Source organism: Conger conger, chromosome 15, assembly GCF_963514075.1.
Source record: "Conger conger chromosome 15, fConCon1.1, whole genome shotgun sequence".
Taxonomy (NCBI): domain Eukaryota; kingdom Metazoa; phylum Chordata; class Actinopteri; order Anguilliformes; family Congridae; genus Conger; species Conger conger.
In genome coordinates, this window is record NC_083774.1 from 30,476,686 (window position 1) to 30,503,577 (window position 26,892).

At 46.9% G+C, this 26,892-nt stretch overlaps 1 protein-coding gene across 3 annotated transcripts in view; it reads right to left on the reverse strand.

Annotated features, from left to right (window-relative positions):
- The window catches only part of sema4ba (sema domain, immunoglobulin domain (Ig), transmembrane domain (TM) and short cytoplasmic domain, (semaphorin) 4Ba), a 97,090-nt gene extending 72,495 nt beyond the window's left edge, over positions 1-24,595 (reverse strand). The window contains exon 1 of one of the 3 annotated variants that reach the window (XM_061222413.1): positions 24,521-24,595. The gene's annotated coding sequence lies outside the window, so the exon portion shown is untranslated. Of the gene's footprint in view, positions 1-6,036; positions 6,168-6,439; positions 6,573-24,520 lie in introns of those variants that run through there. The other 2 variants (XM_061222411.1, XM_061222414.1) reach the window with 2 other exon arrangements.
- Between the last annotated feature and the right edge of the window lie 2,297 nt (positions 24,596-26,892).

The window sequence follows — 26,892 nt, forward strand, 5'->3', positions numbered from 1 at the left end:
AACCTGCGTATGGAGATACGGTCATACGGTGTGACACCGCAGACCGTGGTGGAGGTGATTTTTACACTGTGTTAACCTGTGTATGGAGATACGGTCATACGCTGTGACACCGCAGAGCATGGTGGAGGTGATTTTTACACTGTGTTAACCTGCGTATGGAGATACGGTCATACGGTGTGACACCGCAGAGCGTGGTGGAGGTGATTTTTACACTGTGTTAACCTGCGTATGGAACCACAGAGCGTGGTGGAGGTGATTTTTACACTGTGTTAACCTGCGTATGGAGATACGGTCATACGGTGTGACACCGCAGAGCGTGGTGGAGGTGATTTTTACACTGTGTTAACCTGCGTATGGAACCACAGAGCGTGGTGGAGGTGATTTTTACACTGTGTTAACCTGCGTATGGAGATACGGTCATACAGTGTGACACCACAGACCGTGGTGGAGGTGATTTTTACACTGTGTTAACCTGCGTATGGAGATACGGTCATACGGTGTGACACCGCAGACCGTGGTGGAGGTGATTTTTACACTGTGTTAACCTACGTATGGAACCACAGAGCGTGGTGGAGGTGATTTTTACACTGTGTTAACCTGGGTATGGAGATACGGTCATACAGTGTGACACCGCAGAGCGTGGTGGATATTAATCCACCCAATGGCGCTGTAGCACGTTCGTGTTTACGGGGACCCAGCGAAGGAGCGGGTCGGCCGGAGCGGGTCGGCCGGAGCGGAGCGGAAACAAACCTGCTACTTTGGAAAAAGCGAACGGGTATGAGAACGACAATTAAACTGCCATGTAGAATGACAGGTAATACAGAATAACAATGGGAGGCCGCGCAATTCAATTTCGACGGACAAGATCTCCGCGACGAAGGTTGGGAAAACGCGACGTGTTTATTTCACAGGTAGCTGGCGATTACAGATGAGTAAACAGCAGTGCAGAGCGAGCCTCGTGTCTCGCGGCGTCTCCTAGCCCTCACCACAGGGCCTGATACAAGGCCGCTGCTACATGCTACTTGCAGCGCTGATGAAACACTCAGACTGACACTAGAGTAGCTTGTTTTCCAGAAGGGTTGGCAGTATAGTATAATGGTTAGGAAACACTGCAAAAAGCTTTATATTACATTACATTATTATGGCAGACACTCTTATCCAGAGCGATGTACAACAGAGTGCATAACCATGCCCAGGGACGTGTGCACTAAAAACCCGAGAGGGAAGTACAGATCGAAGCGCTAGAAGTGACCATGTAGATAAAATCTTAAACCCTATAGGTTAATCTGATAAGAAAAAAAAAAAAAAAAAATCAACCTCTACAAGTATTTTAGTCTTTTATTTAGCCATATTCCATTATCAATTTGCTAAATAATATTGCCAATGAGGTGATTTCACTTGTCAAGCAACCACTAATTTAAAGCAAGCTAATGTTTTCTACTTGAGACGAAAAAGATTTTAAGTCCCACACGATTAAAACTCTTTAAGACAGATGTTTTCTGCAGTGCAACTTCAGGGTTGTAGTTTTAATTCCGGGAGGAATACTGCTGAATTGTAATTGAATTGTAATTAGCCTTAATTGCTTCTGTAAATATCCACCCGTATAAATGGATTGTTTGCAAAAAGAATACAAGATACGTAATCTGCTAAATGCTTCAGTTATCGTGGTAGACACATGCTGGCTAAAGATAGGATTTGAAGTAAACAGACACTCTGAACAATTACCTTTTTTCCGTTGAACTGAAAAAGAAACCCGCCAAGCAAATCTATGCAACTTCTGCTACACTTGCGGCAATCTGTTTGGGGCCTTGTGTCAAGTTCTCAAGATCGATTATCTGTTAGGTGATGCCTTCAGGGTTACTTTCATAGATGGCACTTTAACATTTTGTCCATTTGTACAACAGAAACAATTCGGCTGAAAACATGTGCTCAAGTCCAGCAATGTGCCACTCCAGATTCCAGTCTCCTTTATATGCAGAAGAAAATCATTTTAGGTACACCTTCTCCTCCCCGACTCCGCGCCTTCGGGTTATCGCCGTGCCAACCGCACCCCGACAGGTGCTGCAGCCCAGGTCTGCGCATCGGAATGGACAGGGAGGGGACAGCAGGCCTTTCCTGCGCAACAGTGCAGACGGAGGAGTCTGACTGCGCATCAGGACGGACAGGGAGGGGACAGCAGGCCTTTCCTGCGCAACAGTGCAGACGGAGGAGTCTGACTGCGCATCAGGACGGACAGGGAGGGGACAGCAGGCCTTTCCTGCGCAACAGTGCAGACGGAGGAGTCTGACTGCGCATCAGGACGGATAGGGAGGCCAGAGCAGGCCTTTCCTGCGCAACAGTGCAGACGGAGGAGTCTGACTGCGCATCAGGACGGACAGGGAGGGGACAGCAGGCCTTTCCTGCGCAACAGTGCAGACGGAGGAGTCTGACTGCGCATCAGGACGGATAGGGAGGCCAGAGCAGGCCTTTCCTGCGCAACAGTGCAGACGGAGGAGTCTGACTGCGCATCAGGACGGACAGGGAGGGGACAGCAGGCCTTTCCTGCGCAACAGTGCAGACGGAGGAGTCTGACTGCGCATCAGGACGGATAGGGAGGCCAGAGCAGGCCTTTCCTGCGCAACAGTGCAGACGGAGGAGTCTGACTGCGCATCAGGACGGATAGGGAGGCCAGAGCAGGCCTTTCCTGCGCAACAGTGCAGACGGAGGAGTCTGACTGCGCATCAGGACAGAGATAGCAGCAGGAACTTAGTTTGACTGCGCATAGGCGTCAAGGAATATCTACAACGGGTTTTAACTGTGCACGGGGACGCAATGATGGGTGGTGAGGAGCACAGTTTGACTGTGCAGCTGGGGGCGGCCTGTAGCCTAGTGGTTAAGGTGCATGACTGGGACCTGGAGAGTTTGTGGTTAAAACCCCAGTGTAGCCACAATAAGATCAGCACAGCTGTTGGGCCCTTGAGCAAGGCCCTAAACCCCACGTCGGCCCCTTCTTAATCTAATCAACTGTAAGTCGCTTTGGATGAAAGCGTCACCCAAAATAGCTGTACGGTAGTGTTTATGGCAGAAGCCCTGATCGGAGCCGCGGGGTGGGTTGATTATTCACAGAGCTGGCAGAGCGAGCGGGGTGGGGAAATCACGCAGTGGGGAAATCACGCAGACGGGAAGCAGCGCAGTCACTCTCCTCCTCCGGGACAGCGCACTCCAGCTCGCCAAACACAGACACTGACATTAAAGGTGAGGTCATGCACATGAGTCACAGACATCGACCCAACAGGCAGCAGGGCACGTCCACACACTGCTAGAAGAAAACTTGACGAGTAAACACTTAACGAAGAGTGTCTGCATGTGTGGGTGTGTGTGCATGTAAATGTATGAAATTTTCAAGTAATCTCCTTGAACAGTTCTTTTTCTCTGTTTTGCTCTGTATAGAGTATAAACCGAACCCAACGCTTAATTTCCGAAAGTAAGTTTGAACAGTGCAGTCGTGCAGAAACACAGACGTGCTGTAGTCTCCTTTCTGTGCCACGGATTGTTGAGTCTGTGAATAGCAGACTTTTTCTCATGAAAAGGGCAGAGCGTGACCCGTGTCGTGGAAAATCCCGGCCGGCTGGCAGGCGGGCGCAGCGGAGCAGTGTGGTGAGGGTGCGGGCGGTGGCGGCGAATCACCGGGCCTAATTACCAAACACGAACCGTGGAATAGAAAAACAGGGGGAGGGAGCTGAGAAAAATGAACGGGGGTACGGAAACACGGCTGGCCCGGGCGGCGGGCGACCCTAAGGCGAGGTACGCTCACGAGGCCGGCTGTTTCTTCAGTTCTTCACTGAGGTGCCCGGCCGCTAGCGTGACCGGCGGGTACAGCCCTGCCCTCTCCTCTCCCGGCGTGGAAGACACGCCCAGGTTACGGCTATTTTCGGCACTGCCCTTTCCTTACGGCGGCCTTGGGATACAAAAACAACAATGTCACCGCGCTATTTTAAGTGAACGGCCCTAACGAGAAAACACTTGCACTTCAAGGAAGGGGGGCTGCTGCGAGAGGTAAATCTATAATCAAGGTCATTCGGAAGACAGGCTAGCGCTCTGGGGGGCTCAATCACCGACAAAAGCAACGGCTAAAATAGCCCGTTTCTCTGGCCTGCTGTCCGAGCGCTATTTAAGTCGTTAAAAAAACATGAAATACTGAGTGAGATCTGCGGAATGAAGTTTACATTCTCGTGTTGACAAGAGCGCCAAAGTGCATTTTATGGTTTTCACTCACCGCACATAATGGTATGTTATTGGAGGAGGCCCTGTTATATTTCTTACGGGCAAGTGCAACACTGTTACTGCTTTAGGCACAAGTCAATGGCATCCACAAGAAGTTACATTGAACCGGTGGTGTAGAATTTTAAGTCTGCCTGGCGTCTGAAATAGTGAATCAAAACTACTGTAAAAGCAGACTACCATCAACTACCATCTCTCACACAATGCACCAGTTCAATAATTCTGGGATTTATCACGCCTTACAATCCTATCACTACAGATAAGCCACCATTTCCCAACGCAGAAATACTGCAGGTGTCAGCAGCCATGTTCAGAAAAAAATCTTTGGTGGTGGGGCATGTGATTGGCTCAAATCAGGGTGTAGCTGCAGTCGTGACCTCATAAATCACCGCGGAACTGACAGAGGAGAGAAAAAAATCCATATCAGTGTCTAAGCAACTAGAATGACCTTTTGAGGTGAAGTCCCCACCCAATGGTCTGTGAGTAGGAGAGTCTCAGCTAAAAATGTGTTATTTCAGTTTGGCACGCTACTGTACTGGACTGTTGCTCCACGTCCAGTCATTCAAACAAGAGTGAGAGTTTTAATGACTTGTGCAATGAACAATTACACATTCCGTAACACATTATGAGAATCATAAAAGCACTTATATGCTAATGATGAAAATAAGCTTGAAAATCATATTACTTGACTGCATCTGGTTTTCCTGGTATATCCATGACAATTGCTAGATTAGTTTCCAAACTGCATCGGAAACTGACCCTTTGCAGCAATGGCTATGAACAAAAGGTTCTTTGGAGGTGAGGTGACACCAGACACGTGATTGGCTCAAATCAGTGTGCAGCTGCAGTTGTGACCTCATCAATTGATGTGTTATCCTGTAGCAATTTCATATTATTTTCATACATATATTTCATTTTAGACTTTGTGCGCCTGCGAGCTGTCATAGAAAACCCGTCCTCAACTTGTGAGAAAGGTGGCAAAGTGGCAAGAAATGGTGAGAAAACTGAAATTGTGATAATTATGGAGACTACTGATTGCCTGAATCATGGGAGATAAAAATTGGGGGTTTTCCAGCTGCATAAAAAGGAAAATGCATTTGAATGAATTAGTTATGATTACAGCTCCACACAGAGCAGACAGGAGGTATGAAATATTAAAAAATAGCAACCGCACAGTCGGCATAAACGGTTAGGCAAGACTACAACTGAGAATACACCGGCTGAATATACAAACGGAAAATTCGACAGAAAATATATGTAAAAGCGAAAATCCCATACATCATGTTGCTAATACCCTTTCAGTGGCGAGCTCTTAAATTTATAGCAACACTTCACTTAATTTGCCTTGGGCGCAGAGGTAGGAACATCCGGAGGGAAAATGAATAAAGATCAGTTAGCATCCTGACCACTCTAGCATTCATGTAGCCACAGAACCACAGTATGCTTAACACGCCCTCTTTCATTGCACAAATGCCCACCTAGCTTCACAAGGTTAACCCACACAAGCTAGTGTGCTCTCTTTTTCTCTCTCTCATGTACACATGCATGCACACACACACACACACACACACACACACACGTGCAAGCACAAATGTATATTAAGCAATACAGTAAGAAGGCATGATCCAAACATTTAAATGCCATGTAGCCCATAAAATAAAATAAAATAAAAGCACCTAACTGTATGAATTTTTGTGAATATAGAATGCATTTTTATACCCCCTTTTTCTTCACATTATTTAAGTTATTTAAAAGAAAACTGAGAAAACCACTTACTGTACTGATGCAATAACACGAGACGCTCAGTAAACTGCAGAGGGAAAAAAAGGAATTGCCTCCGTTTCCAAGACAGCATTCCAAGAGACACCTTGAACAATATGGGAACCTGCAAGGGAATCCATCCCTATCTCACCATGGTAACCAACACCTTGCTACAGGCAAAGAGAGAAAAAAAAATGCACACGGCAGCAGCCCAAGGAACAGAATTCAATCTATTGCCATGGCAGCCGGCGCCAAGGCGACCAGAAGCTTTCAGCCAGCGCATTCATTTGGCTGTGCACGAGACCCCACCGGAGACACAACCGCGGCTCTTTTCGTCCTTCTCTCAGCTTTCCTTTACCGCATCCTTTGCCTCGCGTGTGAATAAATAACCGTTAAAAATAGGAATACCGGGACTCACCGTGCGTTCTCCGCCGGCAGGAGACAGGTGGCTATGCGAGCACGAACGATACGGCTGGAGGATTTCCCGAAGGTGCGTTGGCCGGTCCGGTACGTGCAGACGGTAGCAGCACCACCAGCAGCGAATGAGAAGGAGGGGCCGCAAAAAAAATCGGAAAGCAGCTGAGGGGGTAGTTGACTGAGCCAGGCGCATTACATCATGGTTTCTACAGAGCTGCAGCTGGTGGGGGGGTTTGGGGGAGGTCCTTGCCCTGGAGTGTGCTACCGCAACCAGTGGGGTCTTCCCATCTCGCAATCCACGGACAGACGATGCATCTCAGACTGCGTACACCTGCGTATGTGCCTTTGTATGCGCGCACACGTGAAATTGTATGACTGTAAGTGCATATATGCATTTGTGCAAGAAGATGATTATTTGTGTGTGTGTGCGTGTTATTTTGTGTGTCTGCGTGTGTGCATTCACATGAGAGCAAGTAGGCTACATGTACAGTATATGTGTGTGTGTGTGTGTGTGTGTGTGTGCATTCACATGAGAGCGAGTAGGCTACACGTACAGTATGTGTGTCTGTGTGTGTGCATTCACATGAGAGCAAGTAGGCTACATGTTGTACAGTATATGTGTGTGTGTGTGTGTGTGCATTCACATGAGAGCGAGTAGGCTACACGTACAGTATGTGTGTCTGTGTGTCCGTGCATGCTCAAGTGTGCAAGAAAATATAATGTGCGTCTGACTTTCATTCACACACACGTCGCACACAAAAAAAAAGCATTCTGCATGCTACCCATCATGTATAGATTTTCTATTCTTGTAGGGGGAGGGGGGGCCCTGGTGGTGGAAAAAGGGTGCGGTGCACAAATGAGGCCCTTCCCTCCTGCCCCTCGTTAATTCCCATCTCCAAAGCACAAGCAGATTTTGCCTCTCCAGCCGAACTCGCTTTATCAGGTTGTCGTTTTCCGCCTTATCGCACAGCTTGTAGCCAGCCGTGCCCCGTCTGTTTGCTGGAGAGGATTTTTAATGGAGGGATACGCTTTCCTCAGCGCGACGGGAAGGAAAGCACAATCTCTCTCTGTTCGGCCGTTTTGCGGATTCGCAGACACTGACGCTTGATTATGATTAATTATCCGCTCGTTTCACACTTTACAGACGTCCCCTGATTGGGATTCATAAATCAGGCCTTTATTGCGGCGACAGCAGCCAGTGCCCATGGCCTCCGGGGGCTCGGCCAATGAGACGCTCCTCTGTCACGGCCGCCGGGCGTCTGCCGGCCGTCCGATGGCGTACGCTGCACTGCTGTCCCGCCACAGTGTGCGCCTGTGTTCAGTTCAGCCATTTTGTGCATGTGTTTGTGTCATATCAGATAAACATGAAACTCTAAACACTCGGGTAGGCTGGCAACAGGCCTTCTAATCTTTTTCTGGCCCTCGGTTTGATTGGGGCAAACAGCCAGACATTCAGTTGTAATAAGATAGAACAAAGATATTTTGAAGCAGGGAAAGCACTGCAAAATGTGGTTCCACTGAAGTTGGTGTTGTTCGCTTTTTTTTCTCTCCCAGAAGCTCCACATTGTCTGGTCCGGCAGAGCACCAGGGCCTACAGGGAATGACATCATGTCACCATGTGACCTGTCCCCATGTCCCCTGATGAGTAGTGCAGGTGACAGGGGACTTTTGATCATGTTTCTTCACTGGGACGAATCCCGCCCACACCCACACACACACACACACACACACACATTCTTCGCTGACAGATCCTCACTGGGTTGTGTTTCTCCAGTTGTAAAGCTGTTGAAATAGGAGATAGCTGGCCTGACGAACCCAGCGGAGGAGTGAAGTGCTGCTTACCGACCTGGGCGTGTACTCTGAGGGGTCAACGCTCCCATTGCTGTTATACCCTTCAGGAATGAACCTGACTTACTCTCGTAGGTATCCAGTGGTACGGCCACAGTCCAGAGGACACAACACCCTCAACCCTCCTTACTGTACTGTTATCCTGTCTCTGTCTGTCGCTCTCTCTGCTTGCTCCATCAAATAAAGTGAATAAAATGTAAAATGGTTGACCTGCCCTTGAAGCGGCGAGCCAATTGCGCTGCTCCGTGTGAGCCGGCCAAACTCAGCTTGGGCAGGACCGGATGTGTAACTAAAGGTCTGTTACTTTAGCTGTGCGACACCCCGGCTCGACATTTTGTTCAGATTTTTACAGAGAATCTCCATTCAATGAAAACAGGCGCTTAAATGTCTTCCTTATGACAATTGGTACACATGTCCTTTGGTTTATGGAAAATTATTCCTGCTGAGGGAAATGTTAAATTAAACCAAGGCTGCAGTTGAACATGGTAACCCTTCTCCAGTTTTAACTATGCAGTAAATTGAGGGAGATTTGAGGGAAATTGATTCCAATTAAGCACTGGTGTATGATAATTAAAAAAAGCTCCATAAAGAATCTACATGACCGTGTATAATCTGTGGGCAAAACCGCAACCATGACAAAGACACAAAATATGACAGAGCGCTTTCTCTTTTCTCTCTGTCTACCCTTAAAACATAAATCATTGCCTTTTTTTGAACTCAATCATATTTTTAGCAGATGTCTGCCTCATGAAGCAGCATAAAAAATGAATTGTCAAAACCGCTCTCGAATGAAAGAGAAAATATGAAAAACAGAGGACGCCTTGTGTGTGTTGATAAGTGTGACAGACATTGAACCAAATCGAGCTCAAGCCTTTTTGTCAGCCTCCCCGGTCCAGACATTCCGAAAGGAACCTCGCTCGTGTTCCCTCGGGCCTGCGGGAATGCAGAACTGATCCGGGATCAAACTGTCCGTCCGTCAGCCCTTCTCTGAGCGCAGTGGAGTTTCGGGAGAGGGAGTCTCTCAGAGCGTAAAAACCCCACGCGGGACCGAGCCGTTCCAACAACGTGGACAACTGCACCATGGCAACGCCCAGCCAGCTCTGACCGACGGAGAGGTCGACCACTTTTTAATACGCGTTGGCACGGAGCTCGGTACTTTCCATCGCTCCCTCTGGATCCTTTCCAATGCTCCGTGATGTCACAAGGTCACATGACTCCCTGCGCTACGATGCGTGAACCGGCGGGAAGGGGGGGGGCGGAGAACAGCCACATTGATCAGTCAAGCTTGGTAAGAAAAAAAAAAACATCACAAGGTTCCTGACAGCAATGTGGTTTATGGGGGGGAAATGTGTAAAAAGTTACGACCTTCGACGCTCGCAAATAATGTATCTCGTTGTTCCAAATGCCCTCTGCAATCGACCGGCCAAATTGCAGGCTTATGAGGGCGTTAATTACCGTGGTTCATCAAAGTGAGAGGGAGTCCCATCTTCTGGACAGCCTGGAGTGATGGATTTTGATGTCCTACGCTGTTCGATTGTACTTTCCATGGTGTGCTTCAGTTCCTGCCACATGAGAGCATTTTCCAAATTGGAAGGTCAGAGGTTAAATGTCCGGCCCCTCCCTCTGTCCGTCAAACAAAGCGGCCATTATTTGGGCGCCGTGATGAGAGTGCTCAGCGTGACCCCTGTTAGACAGGAAGTAGATGATGAATTAAGAATAAAAATAAACAGGTACTTCTCACCCCTCGTAAATTCCCCTGCAATGTGTGCAAAGACCTGGTTATCAGCCAATCCTTCATGGGGGAGGAATGGGGGGGGCAGGGTGTAGGGATTCGTGGAGCACCTGCTGGCAGTCTAAATCTTATACAATATGTACTGTACATACATTATAGTACAGTTATGGGGCGGGCCTGTAGCGTAGCGGTTAAGGTAAATGACTGGGACACGCAAGGTCGGTGGTTCTAATCCCCGGTGTAGCCACAATAAGATCTGCACAGCCGTTGGGCCCTTAACCCTGCATTGCTCCAGGGGAGGATTGTCTCCTGCTTAGTCTAATCAACTGTACGTCGCTCTGGATAAGAGCGTCTGCCGAATGCCAATAATGTAATGCAATGTAAATTATGAACTCATGTAAAAAACTGAACGAATCGCCTCTTGGAAGGTTACGAACTGCAAAACACCAGCTCTCCCCCAAATTCTTTCATTCATTCATTAATTAATTCATTAATTCATTCATTCCGTCCACTGCGTGAGCTTGAGGGTGTGCCTCCATGACGAGCGGCTGACAGCCGTGCCCGTGACCTTCAGGGATCGTCTCTGAGAGCCGCGGCTGAGCGCTGCGATGGTCTGGCCCTCCGCTCAGCGCTCTGACAGAGTGTCATTTCTGGGAGACGGGGGGGGGGGGGGGGGGGGGCACCGTGCGGGCCGCGGCGTGAATTTTAACCGCCCGCTCGCTGTCACCGGCGAGCCCGACCGCTCCGCCCGACTCCTCTCCCCGTCTGCGGGAGGCACGGGGGTGTCGGCACTTGGTATGTTCCGGACCTGAAGCATGACCGGGTACTCTAATTAAGGCAGAAATAACATGTTCGGCAAAGCCGTGCCTTGTGTACTGTTTCCGCTCTGCAGGGAGACGGAAGGCGGAGCGGAGAGCGTGTAGGAACAGGTGAAGTGAGTGGCAAACATTGTGTGTGTGTGTGTGTGTGTGAGAGAGAGAGAGAGTCTGTGTGTGTAGGTGTGTATGTGTGTGTATGTAGGTGTGTATGTGTGCATGCATGTAAAAACAGATGAAGTGGCACCCGTCTGTGTGTGTGTGTGTGTGTGTGTGTGTGTGTGAGTGAGTGTGTGTGTGAGAGAGAGAGAGTCTGTGTGTGTAGGTGTGTATGTGTGTGTATGTAGGTGTGTATGTGTGCATGCATGTAAAAACAGATGAAGTGGCACCCGTCTGTGTGTGTGTGTGTGTGTGTGTGAGTGTGTGTGTGCATGCATGTGTGGGTATGTGAGTGTGTATGCATACATGTGTGTGTATGTGAGTGTGTGTGCATGCATATGTGTGTGTATGTGAGTGTGTGTGTGCATGCATGTGTGTGTGTATGTGAGTGTGTGTGCATGCATGTGTGTGTGTATGTGAGTGTGCGTGCATGCATGTGTGTGTGTATGTGAGTGTGTGTGCATGCATGTGTGTGTGTATGTGAGTGTGTGTGCATGCATGTGTGTGCATGCATGTGTGTGTGTATGTGAGCGTGTGTGCATACATGTGTGTGTATGTGAGTGTGTGTGTGCATACATGTGTGTGTGTATGTGAGTGTGTGTGTGCATACATGTGTATGCACTGAATGAATGTTCAAATCTGTATGCGCATGTGTGCATTTGTGTGCTGCATGCACGTGTACAGTAGGTGAGTGTGCATGTGTGTGCATGCATGTCCTTTTTTGTGAGTGCCTGTATATGTGTGTCTGCGTGTGTGTGTGTGCCTGTGTGTGAGTGTCTGCATGCGTGTGCCTGTGTGTGAGTGTCTGCATGCGTGTGTGCCTGTGTGTGAGTGTCTGCATGCGTGTGTGTGCCTGTGTGTGAGTGTCTGCATGCGTGCGTGTGCCTGTGTGTGTGTCTGCATGCGTGCGTGTGCCTGTGTGTGTCTGCGTGTGTGTGTGCCTGTGTGTGAGTGTCTGCATGCGTGCGTGTGCCTGTGTGTGTGTGTCTGCATGCGTGCGTGTGCCTGTGTGTGTCTGCGTGTGTGTGTGCCTGTGTGTGAGTGTCTGCATGCGTGTGTGTGCCTGTGTGTGAGTGTCTGCATGCGTGCGTGTGCCTGTGTGTGTGTCTGCATGCGTGCGTGTGCCTGTGTGTGTGTCTGCGTGTGTGTGTGCCTGTGTGTGTGTGTCTGCATGCGTGCGTGTGCCTGTGTGTGTATCTGCATGCGTGTGTGTGCCTGTGTGTATCTGCATGCGTGCGTGTGCCTGTGTGTGAGTGTCTGCATGCGTGTGTGTGCCTGTGTGTGTGTGTGTGTCTGCATGCGTGTGTGTGCCTGTGTGTGTGTCTGCATGCGTGCGTGTGCCTGTGTGTGTGTCTGCATGTGTCTGCATGCCTGTGTGTGAGTGTCTGCATGCGTGCGTGTGCCTGTGTGTGTCTGCATGTGTGTGTGTGCCTGTGTGTGAGTGTCTGCATGCGTGCGTGTGCCTGTGTGTGTGTGTGTCTGCATGCGTGCGTGTGCCTGTGTGTGAGTGTCTGCATGCGTGCGTGTGCCTGTGTGTGTCTGCATGCGTGCGTGTGCCTGTGTGTGTCTGCATGCGTGCGTGTGCCTATGTGTGTGTCTGCATGCGTGTGTGTGCCTGTGTGTGTGTCTGCATGCGTGCGTGTGCCTGTGTGTGAGTGCCTGCATGCGTGCGTGTGCCTGTGTGTGAGTGTCTGCATGCGTGCGTGTGCCTGTGTGTGAGTGTCTGCATGCGTGTCCGTACAGGTACAGTATGAGTCCCATGCATGTCAGAGTGCAGACCTTCCCCTGATGGACACGGTGCTGGCTGCCTGTCACAGTAACAGCTCCATTAATAACCAGGCCTTTCCCTTTCAACTGTCCCAACTAGCCCACCCTGCAATTCATCAGCCCTGCACTGGCTCGCTGTGTTTGGCTCATGCCTTTTCCTGTTTTCTGTTTTTCTAGCCTTCAGTCTGAGTTTGGCACCACATGCAACGCTAGTGCTCAAAGAGTGCATCGGCTTACAAAGAGTGGAATGAATGTAAATCAGTTCGCATCAAATACAACAGGGCTTCGACAGGACCTGAACGTAAATGGATCGGCATCAATAATATCTGGCACAGAAAGCGTGGCACACGTACCGCACACATTGAGGGGGCGGAGGGGAAAGCAATGACAGCTTATCAGCTATTTGTGCTCCATCGGAACAGGAGGAACACCTCACACACCCATAGACAGCCCGGTCCACAGGGGATTACACATACAATACAAGCATAAATTCAAATAACTGCGCTATTAAAGATGCGTGACACCCCTTCTGTGGTGATACCAGCAAGCTCCGCATTTAGCCCTTTTCTCAGAAAATTACATTCAAGTTTATTTCTGTCTGCCGAGAGTCAGAAATACATTAGCATTTCTGATTGAAATGTGTGAGTCTTTTCAGCACGCATCTGCTTAGCGACGGTGTTACAGCATATCACATTTTCCTTCTCGCTCTTTAAAGTGTTGGAGAAAGATTACACCACAAACAGTCAAAAGGAAGAGAGGGAGTTAGCCATTTTGTACGTTCTGACCGCAGACTGGCACCGAGAGCTTCATTGTTCGACCGCTTCTTTTCCGGGGGGAATGACCGCGATACTGGCTCCAGCAAGAGCGATTTCAAATGATGTCCGGCTCGATATTCGTTACCAGTAATTGTGAATGAACACAGGGCGATATCCGAAATATCGCTTCCTCTGCCACAGCCTCGCGTTTGGCTGTCCTCCTTCTTTAAACTGCCCAGTCTGACAGCCTGGCGCAGGGGCTAAATCGTTCATGTCTTGACAGGACGTGGCATATCTTGAGTCAACACAGAGGCTTCCGGGTTCTCAGGCCCCGAGACCCGTAAAGCAGTTAACCCCGACAAACCGATTCCAGACGACCAAGATGGAATCGCGACACACACTCACTTGTCGAGCGTCGATACGGGTAGTGACAAGGACCCAGTCGTACAAACACAGCCACACGAACCGTCATAGAAAGACAATGCTTAGACTGGGCAAAGTATTTTTATTTCAACATGAAAATGAAGGCGTTTATATGTGATAGCCAACTATTGCTGACTGCCAACTATTAATATGATTTCAGGGAACTTTATTGTTTCCAATGTGTATATATGGTATGTGTTCTAACAAGAAACAGGAGCACTGTCAAAACAATGGTGGATCCATTCACTTTGTACCAGCTGACTGAAGGAAAATGAAAGAAAAGAAAATAAAAGGATTAATATCTGGAGTGACATATTTATAAATTACTTTTGGTTCGGTCCATTAAAAAAAAAAAAAAACCAGGGAAAGTGTATAATTGCATTCTGTTGTCTCTAAAATGAAATCCATGTGCTTGTTCTTGTCAGCAAAACACTTTCACTGGTTTCATTTGCGAATGCAAAGTCCAAGTGCACAGGAAACAAATTCTCCTGCACTGCTTTGAAGCAGAGACATAAAGTGCACTGGTCATTGTACAAAACATCCATTTGGCTTCCTTGAAAGAAAACGGAATAAAACTGCTCGTTTAAAAAGTGTGGCCATGTACGGTTCCTTTGTGCTATCCAAAGATGTTTGGAGCTGGACGGGACCTGACCTCTGAGGGGGAACATGGCGTTTCAGGCCGCTGTTTTGCTTGTCTCATTAAAAGGGAGGTGAACGGGCCCAGCTGCTGTTGCGAGGATGGTTGCGGTCATGTTCACGGTCACGGCCCCTCACGTGCCCTTACAGGGGGGTCATAGCCTTACTCCGGTCCCCGCTGTGTCCCCGCTCCGGTCATAGCAGGTGAGGCCCACGGCCAGCAGGTGAAGCCCACAGCCAGCAGGGTAAAACCGGAGAATGCCTCCCTTGGGTCGTGGTGGGTGGTTGAAGCCCTGGACTGCCAAGTCAAATCAAGTCTATTTGTATAGTGCTTTTTACAGAAGACTGTCACAAAGACACTTTATGGAGTAAGATGAAGAAAGGGTGCAGGCAAACACCAGGCCTGAATCCCAAAATAGCAAGCTCACAAGATAAACAACTCCCCAGTGGGGCGAAAAACCTTCTCGGGGGTCACAGTCGGGGACCAGTGAAATCTTGGACTGCAGGACTTTCGTAAGGAGATGAAACATTCCATGGGGCCATTATACTTCAGAACCGTGCACGACATTCCACCAAACTTTGCCAAGGCACAAGACACACAGAGTTACCCCCTCTCTCATTCTCATTCCCCCCCTCTCTCTCCCTCTCTCTTCATATCTCTATTTGTAATCTGGAACTTATTTTAGGTATCAGAATGACTGTATTATAAAGTGCTGGCATAATGGATGTGATTTTAATAATGAAAACCCACGTGTTTTGTTAGATAGGAATAAGCCATTTTTTTAATTTTGCTGATTTGTTTGAATTCCTCTCCCTCTCCCTCCCTCCCCCTATCTGATACACAATGCTGAATTCCTGGTACTGTTGTACAGTTACCACTTAAACGTAGCATGTACCTGTGACATTACAGCCATTCCTCTGAACATCAGAATAGGTCAGAGGTCAAGCCTTCAAGTGATGGCCATTATGGGGGAGAGAGGGAAAGAGAAAACATTTTAAACATCGTCAGTACAAAACAAAATTCCCACAGCTTACTTTTGTAGTCGGATCTAAAAAAAACCCCATAAAACAAACAAAAGAAACAGAAAGCAAGTAAAAAAAAACAAAACAAGGAGTGCACATTAAAGAAAACTGCAAAACTGTAAAATCCAAGAGCCAAACTCAAATGTTAATAACCAATCTTCCCTCTTCAATTGAATACGAGCAATCTCACAAGTACCACATTAGTCATACATTCTTCAGCATCATTAATTAACAAGCAATACATAAATTCCAGTTTAACCCTTGAGCTAATCAAGCCAAAGTGGCGATTTTATACAGAAGAGAACACTACAGAAAACACTGGCCCAACCAACATAGTGAAGTGGTTGCATTTCCAGATTATAAAGAGTGAGTGAGAGAGAGAGAGAGAGAGACAGAGAGAGAGAGAGATAACCTTTCAGCACGCTCAGACTTCACTGTAACAAAGACAGAATTCCCAACAGAAAGACACGACTCGAGAAAAAGTTGACTCAGTAGTAATTATTTCACAAATAAATTAAATTGTTCCTGCTATCATGTCCAGAATTTCAGACTGTGTGGCTCACAAGATATCATATCACCTGCTGTTATACACCCTAATATTCTTTTAATTTGACTCTTTTTCATGCTGACAACTTAAATATTGTATGTACTGTCCACGTACATGCCAAGGGAATATAAGTGGAAATAAACTGCTTGGCTAAGTGACACTGCTTCGTTGCCACTGCTGATGTGTTTATATGTGTTAACTTATAACTACATTAAATAAATACAAAAATAAAATGCACATAGTAATTTTTACTTTTTAACCTTCACCTGACATCTACATTATACATACTTCTATTAAGTGATTTCCTTTATACAGACATGGATGCAAGCACACAAACACACACACACACACACACACACATACACAAACACACACAGCCACACACAGACACACACACAGGCACACAGACAAACACACACACACACACGCACAAGCGCACAGACAAACACATGCACTCGCACAAACACACACACACACACACACACAGACACACACACAGGCACGGAGACAAACACACAAACACACACACACGCACGCGCGCGCATGCACGCACGCACGCACGCACACACGCACACACACACACACAGTGCAGGTAACTGCCACTCCTCTCTCCACTTCCAGCCTTCCCTTCCTTCATTGCCGAGCACGTTACCGTGGCAACACCTCAGCAATGTTCCACTCTCCTTTCACTCAGCTTCCCTGTCCCTCCTGCTCTGCCCCAAACTTTTATCCCCACAAAGAGGGGAAAAAGGCTGCCTGGCCAAAGGCTTGCCTTTCCTGGCAGTCTAAAATCCATCTCCCCACTTCCCGGGACCTGCTGCAGTTACTCACTGTGGAAGTCTCAAAGGAAGCACAGCGTCACAGGTCTGGGGATTAACGTCCATCTTGGGGATTCAGATTTGTCGTACTACAATATGCCCCCCCTCCTCCCATCCCTGCGGGGAACGGAGAGGTAAGAACTGCTCTCCCCTCCACCCTTTTCAGACACTCACCACGAATGCCATAACCCCTCCAGGTGACAAGAAAAAAAAGCAGCCACTCTTCCTCAGAAGATGACTTCATCCAGCTCCCGAAATCTCCCTCGAGCTTTACCGCCGCACTGAAGAGAAGGCTCAGAGGACACCCTGCGATGAGATCATGCCTCGAGCACGCATACTACAGGGGCTCTGGCACAAAGCTGCTAGCCTTGGGTGGAGATCTCTCACCTGGGGGCTAATCAATCCACTGTGCACCAGTAATATAGGCTGCACTGATGGTTCTGTTATGAAGACAGGGTTCCTCCTGTCCTGAGGGTCCAGCACAGTGACCTTTGAACTTGGGTTCAACCGGTCTCTCACCCTAGGGAATACTGCTGCCCACAGTCGTCTCCGACAAAGGCAGCGGACTCTCCAGGGACACTGTGCAGCTTCAAACTGATTCTCAACTGGTATTTGGCACCAAGGGTAAGCATGGAGGCTAATGAAGGCTTTCATCTGAATGTTATGTTTCAACAACAAAACAAACATTCAAGATAAAACTGAAAAGCACACGAAGAAGAATTTATTTGATTGGTTTTTTGTTTGCTTATTAGGCTCCCTCATCCAGAGTTACTTACACAGCTTACAGCTTTACATATCATTGGTTTTGACAGGTAGACATGCAGATGGGAGGTACAGGGTAGACGCATGACTCCACCTGCATCTCAAGCCCCCCCTCCTGTCAGAAGTAACCACGGAAGATAAATCCCCTTTAAAGGAGCACTGTCATGCTTGTTTCAGCTGAGATTATTTGGATTAAATGCTTAAATTGTGTGTGGAAGCCTTTTTAAAATCACCGTCAGTGCAGACGTTTCCCAAATATGGGTCAAAACTTCAAAGTGGCTTGAATCTCCAGCCTGTGTTTCCCAGAAGGTAACGGGTACTCAAACTTCACCCTCGAATGCAGAGACTGGTTTATGGGTGGGCACCCATCCAGGCGATCACATGACACTCCCATGAAAATACGTTAACATACAAATATCACAGAACCTAGGTTGGATAGCCTGAGCGATGTGGTGGACAGCTCTGACTTCGCCAAGTTAGAGGACAAGCTTTTCGATTTTAATGGAGAAATACAACCTTACTGTTTTGAACCCTGAACACTGAAACAAGCATGACAGAACTCCTTTAACTGGAGCTGAATTAGTGCTGGACCCCCCACCTGGTCAGCACACATTATCCGTTGCCTGTCAGGATTGCTAACACGCTCAGCTCCATGTCCCAGCATGCCACAGCAGTGCCTGCCAATCGGTTTGTTCTGTGACTGCAGTCTTCATGGCCTGTTATGGAAACGTAAGCAAGTGAGGTGGTTGCAAAAGCATGTCTAATCCCCCATTTGATTTCCCCCATTTTCTGTGAGCACTGGAGAGCCCAGATCTACACACACTCCCCTGCAAGATACATTCCACCCCCTTGCCACGCCCTGTCCTTCTGCAGCCTGCCATTGGAGGGGTACACTCCATATGCAGTTGGTGCAGGTGGCCTGCAGGTATCTGACTGACCAGAGGGGTCACTGTTCTGCATTTACACTATGTTTTTATACCGCTGAATCTTTACTGAACATTTCCCAGGCTTTAGCCCTGAGGATTGGGGTAACAAGCCTGGTCCCTAAATAATACCTCACCGCTGAGTACAAGCTGCTCACACAAGCTGTCAATTATATTGGCAGCTATAAAGAATCAGAATCAAAATCAAGCATTTCTCACATGTCAGCAAGCATCAGGCTTTGGGGGCAGTGGTTTGTGTGGTGTTACCTCCAGATGGTACACCGACAGCTATTTAACGAGACCACGCAAGGCCAGCTGACCCCACCCAGGCTCTGTCTGCCTGTAACAATTTGTGCTATCATCAGGTTTCAAGCTTTGCCAAAACAGGGCTTCTCTTATCTCACCTCAGAATGAGATATTTTGGAAACGCAGAGGACTACATGTGTGTTTTCTGATCTGGCACAAACTGTTCTGTCAGACCTGGCAATCGGACAAAAGCAGAAATTATTAAAGTGAACACTGATAAGCTTATGCACAATCTTCTTCTCATGAACCTTTACCCTCCCTTCAGGGTCTCTTCAACTTAAGCGAACGGGCGACAGACACACCGAAATAAGGAGTCAGAGGTTTTCTGGAATAACTTGACAGACGTTAAGCTCTGTCACTGACAGCTACTAAACTCAGATGTCACGTTGCCACAGCTGGGAAGACATGGGACTCCATTGGCAGACTCGACTGTGTGGCTTTCCAAGATACAGGCGTCATAAAAGTACCCCAGTGCTCCTTCCCTGTCACATTTCTATTTAGAAACATTAAGTGGATTCAGTGAAAAGTAGCAGAGGCAGAGTCGAGAAGCATTGAGCCCTCTTAGCTGCAGAGAAGTGTACAGATGTGTACAGTATGCACACGGACACACACATGCACTCAGAATACCCTGCTGCAGTTGTCTGAAACTGTAGTCCTGGAGGGCGGCCCTGCTGAAAGAAAAACAGCTCTAGTTTTGAAACAGCTGGTAGCTGGTTGACCAGTTCAGACCAGCTCCCAGTTTGACCAACTCCCATCTCAACCATGTTTTTGACCAGCTACCTGCTCAGACAAGCTACCAGCAGTAGCTGGTTGACCAGCTCATACCCAGTATACCAGCTTTATGACCAGCTCAATTTTCAAGCTGTCAAGCTAGCATAGCTGGATTTTCCAGCAGGGAGCAGTTTCTGAAGGTTTTTGTGGTTTCAATCAGAAGCCAGTTTTGGCCATGGAAACTTCTGAGTGGACTCTTTAAAAAGAAGGCAGAAATTATACACCTAAGGAAAGCAATCCAAGGGCCAAATTTCAGCATCCCTACCCAACTGTGTGTTTTTTGTATTCAATCAATCATGCACATGCTATTTGTAAGAGCAGTATCTATGTTAAACGTCTGCGCTTCTGAAGCATGTTCTGTCAAGTTAGCTTTGCCTTGCTAGCATTCGCTGAGAGTCGGACAACTGTATTTGCACAGCTGTAGAAAAGCAGGCCGGCTAAATCAGCATGGCTTTGCCCTGAAAAATATGGGAAAACCGCATTGAGCAAGCGCAGCACTGCCTATTTTTCAACTTAATTAACACCGTAGAGATGTGTGTGCGTGGAGAATCCTGCCTTCTCAACACTTCAGGGGGTATGAGCAACACTTAAGGAGGGTTGCTTTCACAGCTGCCTATGTGCGTGCATCAGAGTTTTCATTCACACCCTCCTCCTAGTTCTATATTTAGAGGACAGAGTAGGGGACACCCTGTACTAAAACAGACATTTCCAAGGACGTTCAATTTAACCGCCATGGGGTCTTTGTCCTTGTCACTGAGAAGGAAGCGTAATTACATGTTACAACCTCATTCACTTGATCCTAGCTTTACAGATCACAATGTAATTAACCAGAAGTGCTAAAGAGCAGGGGGTTTCATCCTGAGTCAGGGGCTGCCCCCGTGTATAGTATGTTGACCACGTTTTGTTTCCACCCACAACTGCAATCCCTAAATTGCAACAAGCTGTTAATCTTTGTAACAAGCTGTTAATCAATTGCAATGTCTGTTCAGTGAGGATCTATGCTCCACACATCTTATACTCTCATCCAAGGACTTTCATCAGCCTGATGAACTAATGCTCAACTAATTTATTTAATATCCTGTGCGGCAAATAATCTCTTAAGAAAGATTATATTTTTACTTGATTAACTTATGGACTCCCTGCTGAAAAAAACTGCTCAAGCTAGGTTTTGAAACAGATGGTAGCTGGTCGACCAGTTCAGACCAGCTCCATGCTTAACATGGTTTGACCGGCTCAAGCTATGTTTTGAAACAGCTGGCAGCTGGATTTTACACCAGGGCTGACACGAAATCGGAGGGGGCCCAGCTATTTTGAGCACCCACCCATTGTACATTTGTGGAGAGTGGACCACGGTTCCAAGCAAAGCGAAAGACAAGGAGCCAAGCCTGCATTGTGTTTAATAAGCTTAGGAAAAAAAGGGGCTTGACAAATAAACTTGGCCACAAAAACCCAGCATACACAGGGCCCTCAGGGCCGAGTTTGAGAACCCCCGCTGCGGAAGATTTAAGAAAGATGTGATTCTTGCTTGATCTCTGGACTCAAAGTTAAGTACAGCGTTAAGGGTCGATTCAATCCCTCCTCCCTGCAATATTTTCCTTCAGCTTCATGAATTTCAGACTGGAATATTCTGGTGGGCATTGTGACATCACATGATTTCAGCTCTGAATCCACAAGTCACCCAGGCCAGAGCAGCTCAATCATGAGGCCAATGGGCAAAAGTGATTATCCTTTTCTTTCTCTTAAGTTCTCCAGACTTCAGTCCAAATCTCAGACTCCTTCAGTAGATGAATTAATGACGTGTCAGGAGAACGGTCGTTAACGTCTCTCTTTGCTCGTAACTCTGGTGACGGCAACCACTCCATCTGTCCTCACTGCGTTTCTTCTTTGCGTTTGTTCACGCCCTGTCACCCCTCCTCCCTCTCCCCCTCCCCGACAAACACCACCACCCTTCAGGCACAGCAAATTCCCCTTTCTTTTAGCCGTAAGGCCGCTGTTCTTCCTCAGTTCCCTCATCTTCCTTGGCGCAAACACAGAGGCCGAGTGGAACCGTGTCTGTCGCTCCGGCAGTGACAGATGATGATGCCACCTCCTCACACCCTCCTCATTAAGCCAACGCCTCCTGAAAGGCTATGACCTCACAAATGCACAGGCATCACTCTGCAGCCTCCTCCTCCTCCTCCTAGGTATTGCAGTTATGGAAGTTGGGCTTGTGCTCCAGTGAAAGGGCTGGAGGTTTGTTTCTGATAGCAACCCTCCTGTAAAATGCAGCTATGCTAGCTTGAAAGTTGAGGTGGTCAAGCTGATCCTAAAGCTGGTCTAGATGGGTATGAGCTGGTTAACCAGCATGACCAATTTGGTCCTAAAACTGGTCTAGCTGGGTATGAACCAGCAAGTGCTGGTTGCTTGTCTGAGCTGGTAGCTTTTAAACCAGCTAAACCATGTCAAGCTGGGAGCTGGTGTGAACTGGTAAACCAGCAACCAGCAGTTTCAAAATATAGCTGGAACTGTTTTTTTTTTTCAGTAGGAAAGGCACTACCAAGGTGTTCACCTGTAACAGCTTCAGTAAAATGTAAAAATCTAGTTGAACAAACAGATTATTTATGAGAAATAGGTTATGTAAGCTGCCCCAAATAAGGGTTTCTAGCAAATACATGAATATTTCTGTAGGCAGTTCGGCAGACACTCTCAACTCTGACGTGGGTATTTTTTTTCATAGGCTCCATAAGCTTGATTGTTTTCCTCAAATTGGATCAGTTTGTTTTTCCGATTCTGACAAACACTTTGGAAGTTGTGCTTTACAAAAAATAAAGATTGATTTATTAATTGGTTCATTAATAGATGGATATGTTCTCTCATATGTAAAAATGGAAAGCGTATTTGAGACGAATGGTTTGTTCCTGATATCAAACATGGCTTCTTATGCTCTTTTATGTGAGGTTGAACACCATTCATTTTCCTTCATCAGGGGAGCAGCAACAGACCAATGGTTGCCTATAGTAACAGAAATATTTATTGTGCTTTCCATTAAGCTTTCTCCCCTGATTGACTACTGCTACTGTAAAAAGTCTACTGTAGTATGCTACTTGTAATACTGTGGTAATCCTTTGGGCCTCAGTTAATTTGCTTCAATATGAACCCAAAACATACAAGTTTTAGCACTACAGTGACAAGAACAGGCCTTTCTGTCTGTTGTTCTTCATCACCGTCTATAATGATAGAGAGACTGTTTTAACACAGTGGCTCATTTTTGGTTGTCGCGGTATGTTCTCTTGGCAGGTTTTGGCTTGTATTTTTTACCGTGCCAGATCTAATGTTCCACCGACCGCAGGTGACTGGGCTCACCGAGGCTGCCACATGGCACTTGTTACAGTCCGCCTCTCCCAGAAGCACTCAGCAACAGCTACTTAGCTTTGTCCACACACCAAAACCCAGCTGGACCGCCAAGGAGCCGTGTGGCACATGGACGGCTTTCAAAGGACACAAAGACGCGTGGCGAAATGCTCGCATTCCGGGGTCAAACTGTGGACAACGCGATACCGTGGGGACAGGCGTGTATACTTGTGGGCTGACTATTTAAAGACGGCGGTTGGTAGCATTCCAAGGCAACTGATGTGGATCCAACTGGAATGTCAAAACATCGCTAGAGTTTGCACTGTTGTCACGTAAGCTCTAATTACCTGGGTCTCAAAGTAATAGAATTGGCTATTGGTTCTTACAGACAGGCTCAGTCAACACTGTGACTCTTAACCTTTATACTTTTACTAAAAGAGAAATTACACTTTTGAGAAATGTATTTCATAACCAGAGACGAAACCTGTTATTACCTGTTATCAGCTGTCTTTCTGCCTGTATGGATTAAAGATAATAAATTATTGAGAAAGTTAAAAACAATAAAAATCAACGTGATGCATGAAAAACCTTGCATAATTTAATTTTTCGATAGATAAACAGACTATATTAAGTCATTTGGCATAAATTCTATTCCTGTATTGCTTTAAAATCCAAAATAATGTCTTGGGTATCACCCCAAGTTAACAGTTTAGCGGATGCTCATTAGTAAACAGAACACATGGGTTGAAATAACAGAGAAAAGACACACTGCCAGACTCAGATTATCAGAAGCATTAAGGAAGTTCAGATGTCAAAGCAAGATCCGGCAACCTACAGTGTGCCAAAAGCCCAAGTCCCTTTTTTTCTAAAATGCTAATTTTTCAATATAATTAGACATTGTTCCACCATTTCAATGCTCATAAATGAATAATAATGGCATTGTACTGACGGTTTCTATCGTCTATATCTATATAACATGCAACTTCTCTCTCTGTACAACCTTATGTACACAGCTTTATTTAAAAACGCATATATAAACTCAGATTTATCTCAGGTATATACAGTATAAGCAGAAGACCTTCTCTTGTTGATGGCCCGTGTGCAAGGAAGGCCACAGACGGTCTGCAGAGCACAAACACTTATGTGTGGTATTGAGAGCACTGCGCGCCTTAAACATTACCACCGATTCTCTAAACGAACCAGACAGTCAGCTCCGTCCATCTCTGTACATCGTCTGTGCATCCATCGCCCCAGTAAATGATCGCATTCCTTCACTGGTGTAAGATCCAGCTAGGACCAGCGTGAAATCAGCAGCTACCAGCTGTTTGAAAACAAAGCTCGAATTGATATGCATAGAACTGAGAGACGGAGAACCTTCCACGTTAATAACACCTCGACTGCATCTGGTAAGTAAAAATAATCTTTTGCAATACTGTATTCACAGCGGAAAATTATGACTTGCCGTACCTTAGGCCAGGTCTCTAGTCCTCTTCTGCGTCCAGCAGAGCACTGTCCTCTGCGTCAGCCGAGGTCAAACCAAAATCAGGCACTGTCACCAACAGCAATCTCCTGATGGAGTTCAACAGCACACCGAGCACTCACTCTCCTCTCAAAACGGAAGTGCTCTGTAAACATAAACATAAAAAAGGTTTGACGGCAACATGCCATTCGGCCCAACTTGGCTCGACATAACCCAGTAATGGACTTGAGCAATTCAGAGTTGAGCTTAAGACTCACCGTGTACAATGTCCTTAATGGACTTGGGCCTTGGTACTCTCAGGACCTGACTGAACTTGTCACACTGGCACTCCCATTTGCACTCTGTTTCTGCTTTTGACAGTTGTGTGTGTGTGTGGGGGGGAGCTTTTAGCAGCCTGAAGAAGTCAATTCCAAACCATAATGTCAGTAGCAACTGTAACTGTCTCTTTTATAACATGTTGTAAGTCTTACCTGTTCTCAAACTCCTACCCATCTCTAATCCATTTGGGTCCCTTTCATGCAAGTATACACAGTATTGCAATGTAATGCTGTAAAACAACAGGTCCACCTGACCATTTGAAAGAATAAAGGCATGGAAAAACCATTTAGTGACTCACCTTTAAAGGGTCATAGGTGATTGTTACACCATTGCCAGCTGTAACTACAACATTCTTAAATCTAGGTGCATCCCTTTTGAACACTTTGAGGGGCTTAAGGCTAAGCACTGAAATCACGTTTTCATAGCAACTGTACAGTAAAACATCAGCAGAGCTCCGGAAAAGGGGCAAACGATGTGCAATCAGTGTCCGCCACCTGCCTTTTTTTGGAGCAGGGCAAGAACGTGAAAGTTGAAAACGCGCTAAAGTCAAACTTCACAGGGCCAAAAGTGAGGAGAGTCACACAATCGGACAGAAATTGGGTCAGCCCGTGTGGCTGCAATAACATAATAACACAAGGAACATCAAAGTTAAACGCTTATCCGAGCTTATCGCTGTCCAGCAGGCAGGAGCCGGGCGTAGTGTCTCGAGCCGTGAAACAGACATGATGCTCTGTGTGCATTAAACCTCTCTGCAAATTCACATAAACGCAGAGAACACAGATCGCCACCGCTTTATTGCTTAAATTCAAATGAAAACCCTGACATTAATAAGATTTAAACCCCAACCTGCACCTCTGATTGTTAGTGGACATCCACGGTATATTCTGTGTGAAACTTAATCCCTGGGAGTGCTTGGTTGAACACCCCAGTTTAATCAACATTATGAACAGTCCACCGTTTTTTTTAAATGCTTGCTTTCTTGAAAAACACCTATCCTACTAATGTAGTTACAATTCAAACGTTCAAAAGGCAACTCAGTACTACTCCCTGCTGTAAAATACAGTTATGCCAGCATGACCAGCTTGAAAACTGAGTTGGCCAAGCTGGTCATGAAGCTGGTCTAGCTGGGTATCAGCTGGTCAACCAGCTAGTGCCGGTAGCTTACCAACTGTTTCAAAACATAGTTTGAGCTAGTCAAACCAAGCTGGGAGCTGGTCTGAACTGGTCAAGTAGCTTCCAGCTGTTTAACCTAGCTTGAGCTGCAGGACTGTTATTAGTTCAAAGATTTCCAAATGGCCCTGAATTCCCTAAAAGTATCAAACTGTTTATTAACACACATGGCTTTGAAGTGCTTTTGGAGAAAACTAATCTTGAGAAATTGCCCAAAATACAGCATTACATTCAGGGTTTGCACTTGGAATACTCTGTCCTCACTGGATGTTCCATTGTGTGCTGTCATCAACCGCTCAATTGATTCAAGTCCCAAAATCACAATTCAAACTCATGATTCATTGAGGCTTCACCAAGATTCACAGGAGGAAAATATTTAGTATTTATGTTAAAATATTGACTGAATTCTGGTCTGGAAATTCCAGCCCTGGTGGTTTTGTCTGCTTGGTGTTCCATTGTAAACAGTGAAGGCTCCAAAAAAATAATAAAAGAATCATGACCAGATTCACAGGAGCATGAAGAAAATGTGGGGGACTCACATTGGGGTTATTGTAACTGACGCTAATTGAAGGGGTGCCCGTAGGCAGACAGTCAATGGAGCATTGTGCACTGCCCTGGCTGAAACAATCATGTCCTCCATAAAGTCACTGTACACACCAGCTAAAGGACGTCTATTCAGAGGCCTGGATGTGAATGATCTGGGCTGACCTGACTTCTCGATGACATTGGCCATCTGTGGCTCCTCAGTCCCAGGGAGAGAGCCTCCCCTTGCACAAATAGAGGTCGAACCCCGCTCTGCCATACTAGCGGGAGGAAAGTTCACGTTAATAAAAAAATAGAAAAACCCAGGCAAGAATCGTGAGCTGAGTGG